Genomic DNA, 12,893 nt, shown 5'->3' on the forward strand with positions numbered 1-12,893 from the left:
GCAGAAAAGCATGCAAAATGTGACTTGGGTGCTGTTAAAAGCACTCAGTTTTAAAAGGGAAAGAGCATAAAAGTTTGGACAATTTGCAGCCTAAGTTATAGAAAAGAAAAACTGACACACAGTCCCTACTGGGTCACTGCTTAGTGGAGCTGTAAGATGAGGGCCACCATCCTGTCCTCCAGACCCCAGAATGGTAGATCCACCGACAGCTTGCACCATGCACCTGGAAAGGCCAGAGACATTCAATGCCAGCCCATGAAGGCAGCCAGGATGGAGGGTGTACTCTGCAAAGCCACAGGGGTGGAGCTGCCCAAGACCATGGGAACCTACCTCTTGCATCAGCGTGACCTGGAGGTGAGACCTGGACTCAAAGGAGATCATTTTGGAACTTTAAAATGTGACTTCCCCACTGGATTTTGGACTTGCATGAGCCCTGCAACCTCCTTTGTTTTGGGCAATTTCTCCCATTTGGAATGGCTGTATTTACCCAATACTTGTACCCCCATTGTTTCGAGGAAGTAATTAGCCTACTTTTGATTTTACAGGCTCATAGACAGAAGGGACTTGCCTTGTCTCAGATGAGACTTTGACTGTGGACTTTTGGGTTAATGCTGAAATCAGTTAAGATTTTGGGGGACTGTTGGGAAGGCATGATTGCTTTTGAAATGTGAGGACATGAGATTTGGAGGGGCCAGGGGCAAAATTTATGTTTTAGCTGTGTCCCCATCCAAATCTCGACTTGAATTGTATCTCCCAAATTCCCACATGTTGTGGGATGGACCCAGGTGGAGGTAATTGAATCATGGGGCCGGTCTCTCTCAGGCCATTCTCATGGTAGTGAATAAGTCTCATGAGATTTGATGGGTTTATCAGGGGTTTCCACTTTTGCTTCTTCCTCATTTTTCTCTTGCTGCTGCCATGTAAGAAGTACCTTTTGCCTCCTCCTTATGGTATGATTCTGAGGCCTCCTGAGCCACATGGAACTGTAAGTCCAATTAAACCTTCTTCCCAGTCTCAAGTATGTCTTTATCAGCAGCATGAAAACAGACTAATGTAACGCATATATAAGTCATACATCGTATATTTATTTTCTATTAGAGATACGGCATTTTCTTTGAAATTATATCTGTAAGTAGGTTATATTATCTAAATGTCACTTTTTGATGGTAAGGGTATATTACAAAAATATCTGCCATAAATCAGGGTTGTTCGTTCTAGTAGAAGAGCCACTCTTTTAGAAAGACACTCCAACTACGTACTATGTGTTGATTGTTCAGACACAGACAAGAATCATAAAATATTAGACCCAAAAAGAAAAGAACCTGAAAAATAATTGTGCACAATGCCCTTCTAACAGATGGAACAGAGAGATACGCATCTAAGAAGACCTGGGGTGGGGACAGTAGTTATTAACAGGAGAGCTGTCTTCAAATACGAAAAGAACTGCCCACACAGAAGGAAGATGATAATTGTTCTGTACATCTGTAAGTGATGTTCATGTAAACTAGTTCAGGTAAAGAAAAAACTAGTTCAGGTAAAGAAAAAAAAATTTTTTTCTTTAAAAACTAGTTCAGGTAAAGAGTGAGATTCAAAGAAAACTAGTTGAAGTAAAAATTAAGAAAAAAAACTAGTTCAGGTAAAGAGTGAGATTCAAACAAATTTACTTGATGCAGAAAGCTATACCATGTGATGTAGAATGAGAAGTATTTGTTTTATGGCTAAAAAAAAAAATAAGCCAACAAAACACAAAATGGAAGAGAAGACAGAAATGGAGCAGGGAACAGGAAGAGGGAGATGGGCCCAGTGGCTGAGGTTGGGAGTATGGACCGTGCAGCTTCCCTGGTCATGGGTTGGCCAAAAGGCATCTTAAAAATAGGTCTAATCTTCAACCAATATGAACTTGTTTGTATCACTGCAACTTAAACCCATCACAACAAGGCCCTCAAATCTTCAATAAAACTTTTCTGTGTCACAAATACTTAAATGAGTTGGGTTTGGAGGCATGTCTTCATTTAACATTTGGGTTGACATGGTGCAAGAGAGGCACCTTGCATGGAAGTAAGAGCTCAGAGCTAGAAGTGTCTGTGAGTCTGCCCTCTGGCCGGTCCTGATCTCCATTTATGATAAAGTTCAAAGATACCTAGGCAGGAATTTTGATGTCTTTAAGGCTTGGAGTAAGTGTTTGAGCTACTCTAACAGGTTGAATCATATGAAGTTGCTTATATCCAACCATACATAAGCTAAAAATCTCAATTGCTTGTTTCACTTTGACAGAAAGTCTGACAGTGCCCATCTGGTGTTTGGTTTAGACTAGATTAAAACTCTCCTATAATCCAGTCTGCTGTGCCATCCTTATAGGTAAAATTCATTCACTGTGTCCTATTTCTCTTTGTGTACCCAGCACATAACACAAAACCAGGGATATGCAGTAAGCACTCTATAGACATGTGATAAACTAATTGAGTAAGTAATAATGGACTCCCCAATCCTGGAAAAATTTGAGAAGAGAAAAAACAATTGGCAATGACTTTATAGAACTCATTTATGCAGCAGGTATTCTCATTATGAGAAATAACTCATACTACATGGATGAGTATGTAGTAAAGGAAGCATTGGATAGTATGACTTTTAAAGTCTCTTCCATACATGGGAATCTTTAGTAAATGCCACACATTAACTTCTAGAGCGCATCTTGCAGAAAGCTTCATCTGAAGCTAAAATGGTCAAAAAGGTCACCTTCAACCCTGTTATGTTAGAATACATAGTTAGAACTTGGGATGCCCTACAAAAGTCTCCTGCTTTGTAACCCAGTGTTCCTCTCAATTATTTTGCCTATTTTCTGGCATATTGTGAAATTAAGAATTAATTTTGTGGTGACAGGAAGTAATCACCAATAAATCTAAACACAAACTTGTTTCTATTTTACATAGCTTTTTCTGAACATCATTTGGAAGTACATGAAATCTAGGGGCCATCAGTTGTAGATGACAACAGAATAAGCAGTGACTGATCTGCTTTCTTTCTCTCTGTGGAAGACAGAAAAATAGGCTAAGCGAAGTAGTACTAGTGAAGACAACACAGGAAAGAAATGAGACTCATGGACACAGCATTCCAGAGAAAATAAAGCCATGGTTTTTTAGAAGGAAACTGACAGGTATGTTATAGGAACAGTAAAAAGACCAGCATGGCTGGAATAGAATAAAGTAGTAGAAAGGCAGTTGACAAAAATAAGCCAGACAGAGGGGATGCCAGAAAATGGGTGGGGAAGAGCTGTCAGCCATTGTAAGGCTCCTGACTTTTTCTCTGAGACAGGAAGTTGTTGCTAAGACCTCACAGCGTATTCCATCCACTTCACAATCACGAAAGCAAAGACATCTCTGAGTGAGACATTAACAGGAGGAAAGGACAAGGAATAGGATGAACAAAAATCAGGAAAAGGTTGTCTTGACAGCTTAATTGTTGCTTTGCAATTTTCCTCCTTTATCTTACTTTTACCCAGTGCAATTTGATACCAAAGTTTTTCAGTGAGTTTCATCAATTCCTTTTATTTCTTTATCATAATCAATTGAACCTAGGTATCAAAGACCACAGGCTGATCAAAATAACAGAGAAAGAATGTGGGTTTTTTTAAATATGAAAATGTGGTTCCATTTTTGGATTCATTCATTTAGGTTAATCTTGATTACGGTTATTTGGTGAGAAATTAAGTATTTTTGAGGACAAAAGGGAATGTCTATTTGGATAAAATATGTTGAACTAAATATGGTTCACCAATGTATTATATCTACAAATTGTCAGCAAACAATTTGAAATCTCCAGTTTCAGTGATCAACTTTTTAACCTTTCAAGGAAATTTTCCTATAGAAAGAAGTAATAGTATATAATGAGATGTGATTATGTTAAGTGGAAGGAGAGGTACTATCCTTGCCAACCGTGTAGCAAGTTGCTTGCCTGGCCTTCCCGAATGCATCAGCAAGAATTTCTCCAAGACAAGACAAGAATTCCATCCAAGGCCATTTCTCATATAAAAAAGAAGATAGAAGAGTATTTTATATTAAAGGCAAATATGGCAAAGAATTATTCTTAAATCTCAGTCGTTTTTCTTCCAGATTAAAGAAAAGCCAGGCAACTTTTTCTCATCATTTCACATCCAAATTCTGGTTTAGGAATGTGTTCTGAGAAATTTATGAATCAGGAGACACTCTGCTTATTGCGATAGTAACTAGAATAAGAATCTGAATTGTTCCAATTTCAAAAAAAAAACTGGTTTATTTTCTCTGTCAGTTCATGGGCAAGAGCTGGAGGGGTGGGTGTGTGGGGGGAAGTGTGTGAATCCTATCATTTGAAAGTAGGCTTCATCTGGAAGCTAGAAAGATCATGAAGGTCACCTTCAATGCTATTATTCTAGAATTCTAAGACAATACATATAGCTTTTATTTACTATTAAAATAGATTAATACACCAAGACTTCAATAAATTGGATGCAACCTCTATGGCCACCTGAAATAGCCAGAAAAAGTGGATGACCATGTGGAGAGGCCCCCGTGAAGGCCATAAGATTGGCATCACTGTGGGGTGCATGGTTACTGTGGGAGCTCACTCAGCAGTGGCAGAGGGTAAGGTATTCATGTACCACAAGTATGGTTGAGTCACAGGTGGCTTCCAGGTCTAGCTGAGCCTCAGAACCAATTGCGGGGTTCTTGTTTGTTTTCTTTCTATATGCGGTGTCCAGGGATCTCAAATCAAAATCACCAAGAGTAACCCGAAACATCTATCATTTTAAAAGCTTCCCAGGGATTCTGATGTGGCCAGGTCCTATGCCAGGTTCAGCATCTAACATGTGTTTCTTAAGCCGCCTGACGGACCTGGCATTGCTCTAAGCTTTGGCTACAAAGTGGGGTGTAGGGCTGGGGTTGGAGTTTAGGCCCCTGGAACTGTTTTCACGGTGTTCACATCTTCTGTCTCTTTCACTCTACAGATGTCATGATTCTGTGTCCATAATAATGAGAAGTCCACTTAAAAACATATTCTATTGTGAAATATAACCAAATAATATTCACAACTATTAATATTATTATTACTATTAATAACAGATTGTCAAAGGTACAATCTTAAGTACTAGGCAGGTAATATTTTAATTTTTATTTTAATCCATTTTACAGATGAGGAAATCTAGAATTCAAGAGATTAAATACATGGTTTACACCCCTCTGCCAAGGCAAGTGGGAGGGCATGAGGCAGAAGGAAGAGATAGGTTTAAAGCAACAAGGATGAGATTCTCTTCTACTTCCATCTCACCCTAGAGCCTGTGATCTTAACTCTAATGCTACTCCTCAAATATACATGAGTAGTTCAAAATACATGGTTGAATATACATGTTATTGACATTCCTACAATATGTAGAGTTTTGACAAGCAGAATGGAAAATGTCCCTAGATTCTAAGTAATCTAAAATGAACACCACCTAGGCAATTTCACACTATGATTATAGTGTCATATATCAAAGAGGAGTGAACTTTTTTATTTTCTACCACAGGCAAGGTGTCTATATACATTGTCACTTAATTTAACTATATCAGCAACAAGATTTAATCTAAGCCCCAATTAGTATTGAGAAAGCTGAGTCCGAGGTGGCTTAGTAAAGTTCAAAACTACCTGCCCCAAGAGTGGTATATTTCAGGTCTTTGGATCTAAATGTAGAATGTGCTTTTTTATTGCATCAACTTAGGAATCATATAATGAGCTCCTTTCAAAGGAAAGCTGGCTTTACATCTCAGCTCTGCTGCCACTTAAAAGCAGTATAATCTTGGACAAATTGTGAAACTTCTTTCAATTTCAGTTTCCTCATCTACGAAAGTAGAATAATAATAATAATAGCTATCTCAAAAGGTGAGGATTACATGTTAATAAAGCAGCTAATGAAATGTCTTGGAAATATAGACAATAATGCTATTATTATTAAAGTTAATTTTAACAATACTTGTGGACAGTATGTTCTATTAAACTCTCAGAAAATGGAAGTTCGAGAGGCAGAAAACAGTGAGAGATGAGAAGAAATTGGAAAGGATATTCCTCAAGAAACAATCAAAATTGTAAACTAAGTAAATAGATAGTGCGATTTATAGTTTTCTTTGCCTTTTTAAAAATTTACCCCTTCAACCAATATTATGAGTGCTTACTATGTGACAGATACTGTTCTAGGTATTGGAGATTCAGGAGTGAAGAAGACAAATAAGATTTTACTCCAGAAAGAACTTAACCTTCTAGAGAAAGAAAAAGTCAATGAGAAAGTAAGTAAGTTAGTTGGGTGTGGTGGCTCATGACTATAATCCCAGCAGTTTGGGAGGCTGAGGTTGCTGGATCATTGAGCTCAGGAGTTCAAGACCAGCCTGGCCAACATGGCAAAACCCTGTTCTAATAAAAATACAAAAATTAGCCAGGCATGATGACGGTACATGCCTATAGTATCAGCTACTTGGGAGGCTGAGGAAGGAGAGTCACTTGAACTCAAGAGGCAGAGGCTGCAATGAGCTGAGACTGTGCCACTGCACTCCAGCCTGGGTGACAGGGTGAGACCCCATCTCAAAAAAAAAAAAAAAAAGTAAATGAATAATATAGTTGCAATTAGTGACGAGGATATAGGGAAAATCAATGAAGAGTGCAATCAAGAAAGGGAACAGTGATTATCTGGACAGAATCAGGCAAGGAAAGACCTCATTGAAAAGATGAGATTTGAGCTGGGACCGGAGAACAAGAAGTTTGATGTGCAACAGTCTGGGGACAGAACCCACGGAGGAGAACAGGAACCCCAAGTGGAGTGTGCAGGAGATATAAAAAGCCTATCATATCATAAAAAGCCTAGCCTGTTGCCTATCAAAAGGCAAACAGGCCAATGTGTGATAAGGTCAAAATGGCTATCAGGGATCAGGCCTTGTGGAACTGTATGGGTAGCATGCCTGTCTTTCAACAGGTTTGTGGAGAAACAGACAGGGAGATTTGCTCACAGCAAGTCCTTGAGAGCAACACCTGTCCAAGGAATGTAGGAGACAGGATTGAGCAGAGAGAAGTTGAGCTGCAATGCACTTGATATCATTTGGCTCTGTGTCCCTACCCAAATCTCATGCCAAATTGTAATCCCCAGTGTGGAAGGAGGGGCCTGATGGGAGGTGATTGGATCATAGGGGTGGATTTCCCCCTTTCTGATGTCGTGAGTTCTCACGAGATCTGGTTGTTTAGAAGTGTGTAGCACCTCCTGCTTTGCTCTCTTCTTCCTGCTCTGGCCACATAAGACATGCCCGCTTACTCTTCCTCTTCCACCATGATTTTAAGTTTCCTAAGGCCTCCCCAGCCATGCTTCCTGTACAGCCTGTGCAACTGTGGGTCAGTTAAAACCTCTTTTCTTTTTAAATTACCCAGTCTCAGGTAGTTCTTTATAACAACGCAACAACAGACTTTGTTTGCAACAAAGGGCTCAGCCAACCCCATGAGCTGCTCTGAGCTAGGATGTCCCAGCAGAATTGGCCTGCCTTTGGTTTATGAGATCAGATTTTCATGTCTATCTGTCTTCTTCCACCCACACATTGGCCAGCTATCCCTAGGAAGGGGATGTGACTGTATGCAAAGTGGTTCTCTTCACCTGATAGCAATTTCTGGATAAGACATCAACTGAGAACCATCAGCCACCATCACTCCCAGCAGCTGGGGAATGAGCATCTCTGTCATGGAAGGGGGATCTGGGTGACAGACTATAGCATCCGTCACAATGACCACATCATGTATCATTCAGACTGGGATACTTCTGAAAGTAAAAGGAGTTCTTACTAATATTAATAATAAGCTGAGGAAACAAACATATATAAAAAGTGTCCCAGCTAAACTGACACATAATTTACTCATTCATAGACTGCAGTACACAGTGTAGATTTAATTTTAAGTGTTATGGAAGGCCAGGCTACTTAGAATATATTTGCATTACTGGCCTCAAAACATGCTGGAGAGCCTCAACTCTACTTTCTTAGAAAATCTAGCTGCAGGTCTCTGACAAAGAAAATACCCCCAGAACTGGGGTGTTGCTGCTGCCGCCTCTACCTTATCTTGACTGCTTTTGTTTCAGGGCTTTCCTAGGCATCGCTGCCTCGTCAGCCTCCTCCTGCCTTGACGCCTCTCGTATTGAATATCAATACCACGGTGATTTTGCAACCACTAAACTGATTTAAAGATGAAATGGAAACAGTTCAATATCAGCAAAGATGTTAAAATTACATATTCTGAGGCTCTGTGTCATGAGAGGAAAGTGAATAAAGGCTTTGTGTTCCCAGGAGGAGACTGAGAGCAAGGGTTGAAGGAGTGGGAGAGAAAGATTATGGTGCTGGTGGGCTCAAGGAGAGCCATTCCACCAAGGCTCAGAATAAACACAACAGCCAAGAGTTTACTCAGGCTAATGCGGATTTGAAAATGATATCAAACACTTCCAGATGCTGACTGTTAGCATAGATGAGTCAATTCACAGATGGTTGTAAACAGCCTGTGCCAATGGAGATGGAGAACAGTGTCCCTGTAGTGGGGATTCTTAATCAAGGACCCACAGACCCCTAAAGGAGTTCACAGGTAGAACTCAGGGAGTCTGTAAAGTTGGATGTAAAGGATGTCACACCTTTACTTTCACTAACCTCTGATTTAAATTTTGCAGTCCTTTTACTTACGAATGTGAGCAATAAACCCTAATAGGCTAGAAGCACCTGTGACTTTATCACAAATGGAAATCACTGATATGCTCATACCATAACATGGTTGCAAGTTCCTCAAAATCTCTTTCACTTTCATCACTTTTTAATTATAAGAGTCATTAGACACATCACTAGATCTTATTTTTTAGTGTGTAAATAAGGAAGTATATCTATAAACCATAAATACTATACCATAAATATGGTTAAGTATTTTGATAATTGTTTTAATACTATTGATTTCTTTCTTGTTTCTAAGCCTATATATTTATGGCATATACTTAAAACCTTTATTCTGGAAGGGTTTCTATTGATTTCACCAGACTACCTAAAAGGCCCATGGGACACAAATTGGCAAGTGCTCTACCCCAGACTCCTGTATCTAGGGATATGCCACTACATCTTCACTTCATAGCAGGCAAAATTCTCAGTCCACAATACAGGTAGGTAAGATTTATTGCATTTGCTTGCTTTCTTTGAATCAAATGTTGAGGTTAGCTGCAGTCCAAATCTGGGAAGTTTTGTATTCCTCACCTTCTAGATATCACAGTGTGAACCCTAAAATTGGGGTACAGCCTGAGAGGGCACATGGGCTCTTGACTTCAAACAGGAAAGAATTCAAGAACAAGCCAACAAAGTGAAAGCAAGTTTATCAAAAAAGTAAAGAAATTAAAAAGTGGCTACTCCTTAGGCAGAGCAGCCCTGAGGGCTGCTAGTTGGCTTTTTAAAAATTATTATGTCTTAATCATATGCTAAACAAAGTGTAGATAATTCATGAGTTTTCCAGGGAAAGTACAGGAAATTCCTAGAACTGACCCCTGTATTCCCACCCTTTCGGGTCATATAGAGTAACTTCCAGATGTTGCCGTGACATTTGTAAACTGTCATGACACTGGTAGGAGTTTTCTTTAGTACGCTAATGTGTTATAATTAGCATATAATGAGGAGTGAGAAAGGCCACTGGTCACTGTCATTGCCATCTTGGTTTGGGTGGGTTTTGTCTAGCTTCTTTACCACATCCTGTTTTATTAGGAGTCTACATGACCTGTATCTTGTGAAACAAGTCCTGCCAAACTCTTATCTCCTAGAGGTTTCCATAATATCATGGAGATGGAGTAGAGAAATGTGCAATAGCTGATAATACAGTTCTACTCATGCAAAAATCATTTTGCACAGCCGCTGATTTCAAATGTGCCCAAGGTGTGGAGGGTGGTAGTAGAAGGACAGGTAAAAGGTGAATGATGCTGTTCTTTTTGAGATCCAGAGCATATGGACTGGCCCCCAACTGACTTAAAAAGGAAATGTCTCTTAGATGACTGGCACCAATAAACCAGCCCTTGTGGTTTTGATAGATGCAACTGACCTGTCTAGTGATGGCCTCTTTTAGTGGCTCTGAGTGTCACCCAAGACTTTTCATCAGTGATAGCAGTTGCTGTGCTGCTGAGGGTCACAGAGAACCACTTTCAAATACACACTCTTTCAACTGAGACCACAATCATGCTTCAACCATTTAAAATTTGTCATGTGCACTTCAAAGAACAAAGTCTCCCTGATACTACATTGCTGCAAGAAAAAAAATAAAAAACCCTCAAAATCAATTTAGCTCATTGCTCTTAAATACTCAAACTCTGTCATTACAAAAATCCAAAACATTCTTTTGAAACAATGTTTTTAGGTATCGAGCTTGCTAATGGCTTTCTAAAACTAGCACCTATGGGGGGCATAATAAAACTCTCTTTCAGGGACTGAAGATTTTTCAGTAATTCCCCTCAAAATCAACTTAGATGTGACCTTCCTGCTTCAGGGTCATGGGACTGCCCTGGAATCTTTCTCTGAGCTCAGGTGAGGCAGGAAAATTGTGTCTGGAGTCAGGGAACACAAGGCCAATTCACACTTCAGCTATGACAGGAAATATCCTCTCCATAGGGCATACGCCGAGTAAATGACTTTGCAACTTTTCCTCTTCATTTACATAGGGCATACGTACACCAAGTAACCAATGGAATCCTCTAAAGGGTATTTAAACTCCCAAAAACTCTGTACCAGGGCCCTTGAGCCCCTATGCTCCAGCCCGCTCCCACACTGTGGAGTGTACTTTCATTTTCAATAAATCTCTTCATTCCTTCCTCACTTTCTTTGTGCTTTTTGTCCAATTCTTTTCTCAAGACCTCAAGGACCTGGACACCCTCCACTGGTAACATAAACACTATGTCCCAGTTTGCCTGGCATTGTCCCAGTTTGTGCTATTGCCCTGGCATAGGGCCTCCTTTCATCTTAAATGTGTCCTAGTCCAGATGATAAATTTCATGGTCATTCTGGCTATCAGTCCATGCAGGCTATGGCTGACACATCTACTTTATATGCCTGAGCCTTCCAGGTATGGGGGCTAGGCTACCCCTGAGCCGTTCTTGGGGAAGGCCATCTCCTCAGAGGCCTTGACACTTGCACAGGATTCTGCTACCAAAGTGTAAAGGGTCCCTGCTTTCCTGGCTGCCTCACAGAATTCCTCCTTACCCTTCCCTACTTCTCCCTGACTCCAGTTAGAACTCCTTCCAAGGGTTAATTTCTTCATACATGGAAAAAAAGAATAACATGGCAGCTGGCTATGGCTTTGAGCCTGTGAAACAAACTTCCCTAGGGGCAAAGAGGCACAAAGGAGATTAGCAGACACCCTTTCATGGATGTGGGAGCGCCTTCACAGATTTAATTATCCTATAGGGGTATGCACATTTATTTAGACTAGGCTATTTTACAACTCTGTAGAGACACAAGTTAACTTGTAGAAAACTGGTTATAGCAAAAATATTTCATGTCTGTACACATGCAAAGTCCCTCCAGAGAAGACAAAATTATTTCTCTCCCCAGTGTAGAAAAATTCAGTTTGTACCTATTTGTCAATTTATGTCAGCACCTCTAATCTATAGAAGCAGTGTACTTGAATTCTCCTTTGAACCAGTTGTTACAGTTCCCTTATTAATTAGTTAAGAAAATCTTTGGCAGTTGTTCATTTTTATCTGTACAAAAGCCATGATCCTTTTATATTTTTTCTTCAAAATTATCCTTTAACACCTGGTTAGCTGCTTGAAACAAAACAGCAGAGAGAGGAAAATAAAGGAACAACACAAGCTAATAGTTCAATAAAATATCTTGTCACCTCTGCTTATTCTTTCCTTTTATCCCATCACATACAGTCTAGGGTGACTGTGGCTCTGTACAATACAACTTTTCACTTGAGATGAGGATTCTATCTATTTAGTTCCAGATTTTCCTTTCCAGTCCTTGAGGCTGGTTCTTAGACTTCACACTCTGAACACCAGCTCTCAACAAATCTATGGATTCCTCCCTTGGTGGTCTACATTAACAATTTCCCCAGAGAGTAATTGCAAAGACCATTTGTGTTCATTTTGCATAAAAAGGACAGAACCAAACAGAATTTGCATAGGCATTCATCTGCCATGCTTGAGCTAAAATATTACCCTTCAAAATCCCAATTCAACCAATTATGAGTGACGGCCCAAAATTTGTGGCCGAGCCTGTCACCTCTCTTCTCAAATGACATCCACAGTACCCCATTGCCTGAAGAGTAGGTTCCAAACCACTTACTTTGATGCATTCAAAGTCCTTTGGCATCTGGCTTACTCTACCCTGTGACATAGCACTCCCCACGGAACACAGAAGTTATACAAAAGACCTATCATTTCCAAGCATAACAGGTGATTTTTCTGTCTTCTATTCTCAATTCATGCTGTGCCCTCTACCATGCAACTCCTTTCTCTGCCTTCTGAACTTTTACTCTGCAAATCTGAGCTTAGATTAACCTGACCCTCTGTTACCCTTTCCTCCCCAGTAAAATTTAATGGACCTCACATCTGTAATCTTATAACACTTCAACTATATCACAAATAAAACACCTGGCCATAGTTAAGATCAGCTACAACATTTGCAGGGCTCAGGGCAAAAAGAAAACTTGTGGGGTCCCTCATTCTAATTTATTAAGATGTCAACAGAAGCATTAAACCAAGTGCAAGGTCCTTCTGAGTATAGGGTCTGTGGGACTGCACAGGTCACACTCCCTTGAAGTCTGGTCACAGTTCTCACAAGTATTTGCTCACATGTCAGCCCGAGCCCCATGGCTTTTCATAGCCTGAGAATTAAAAATCAAGTCCCAAG

At 40.0% G+C, this 12,893-nt stretch overlaps 1 long non-coding RNA gene across 3 annotated transcripts in view; it reads right to left on the bottom strand.

Annotated features, from left to right (window-relative positions):
• The window catches only part of LOC102118943 (uncharacterized), a 215,095-nt gene that overhangs the window by 178,572 nt on the left and 23,630 nt on the right, over positions 1 to 12,893 (bottom strand). The gene's annotated exons all lie outside the window — the stretch shown is intronic.

Source organism: Macaca fascicularis, chromosome 10 (assembly GCF_037993035.2).
Source record: "Macaca fascicularis isolate 582-1 chromosome 10, T2T-MFA8v1.1".
NCBI lineage: Eukaryota > Metazoa > Chordata > Mammalia > Primates > Cercopithecidae > Macaca > Macaca fascicularis.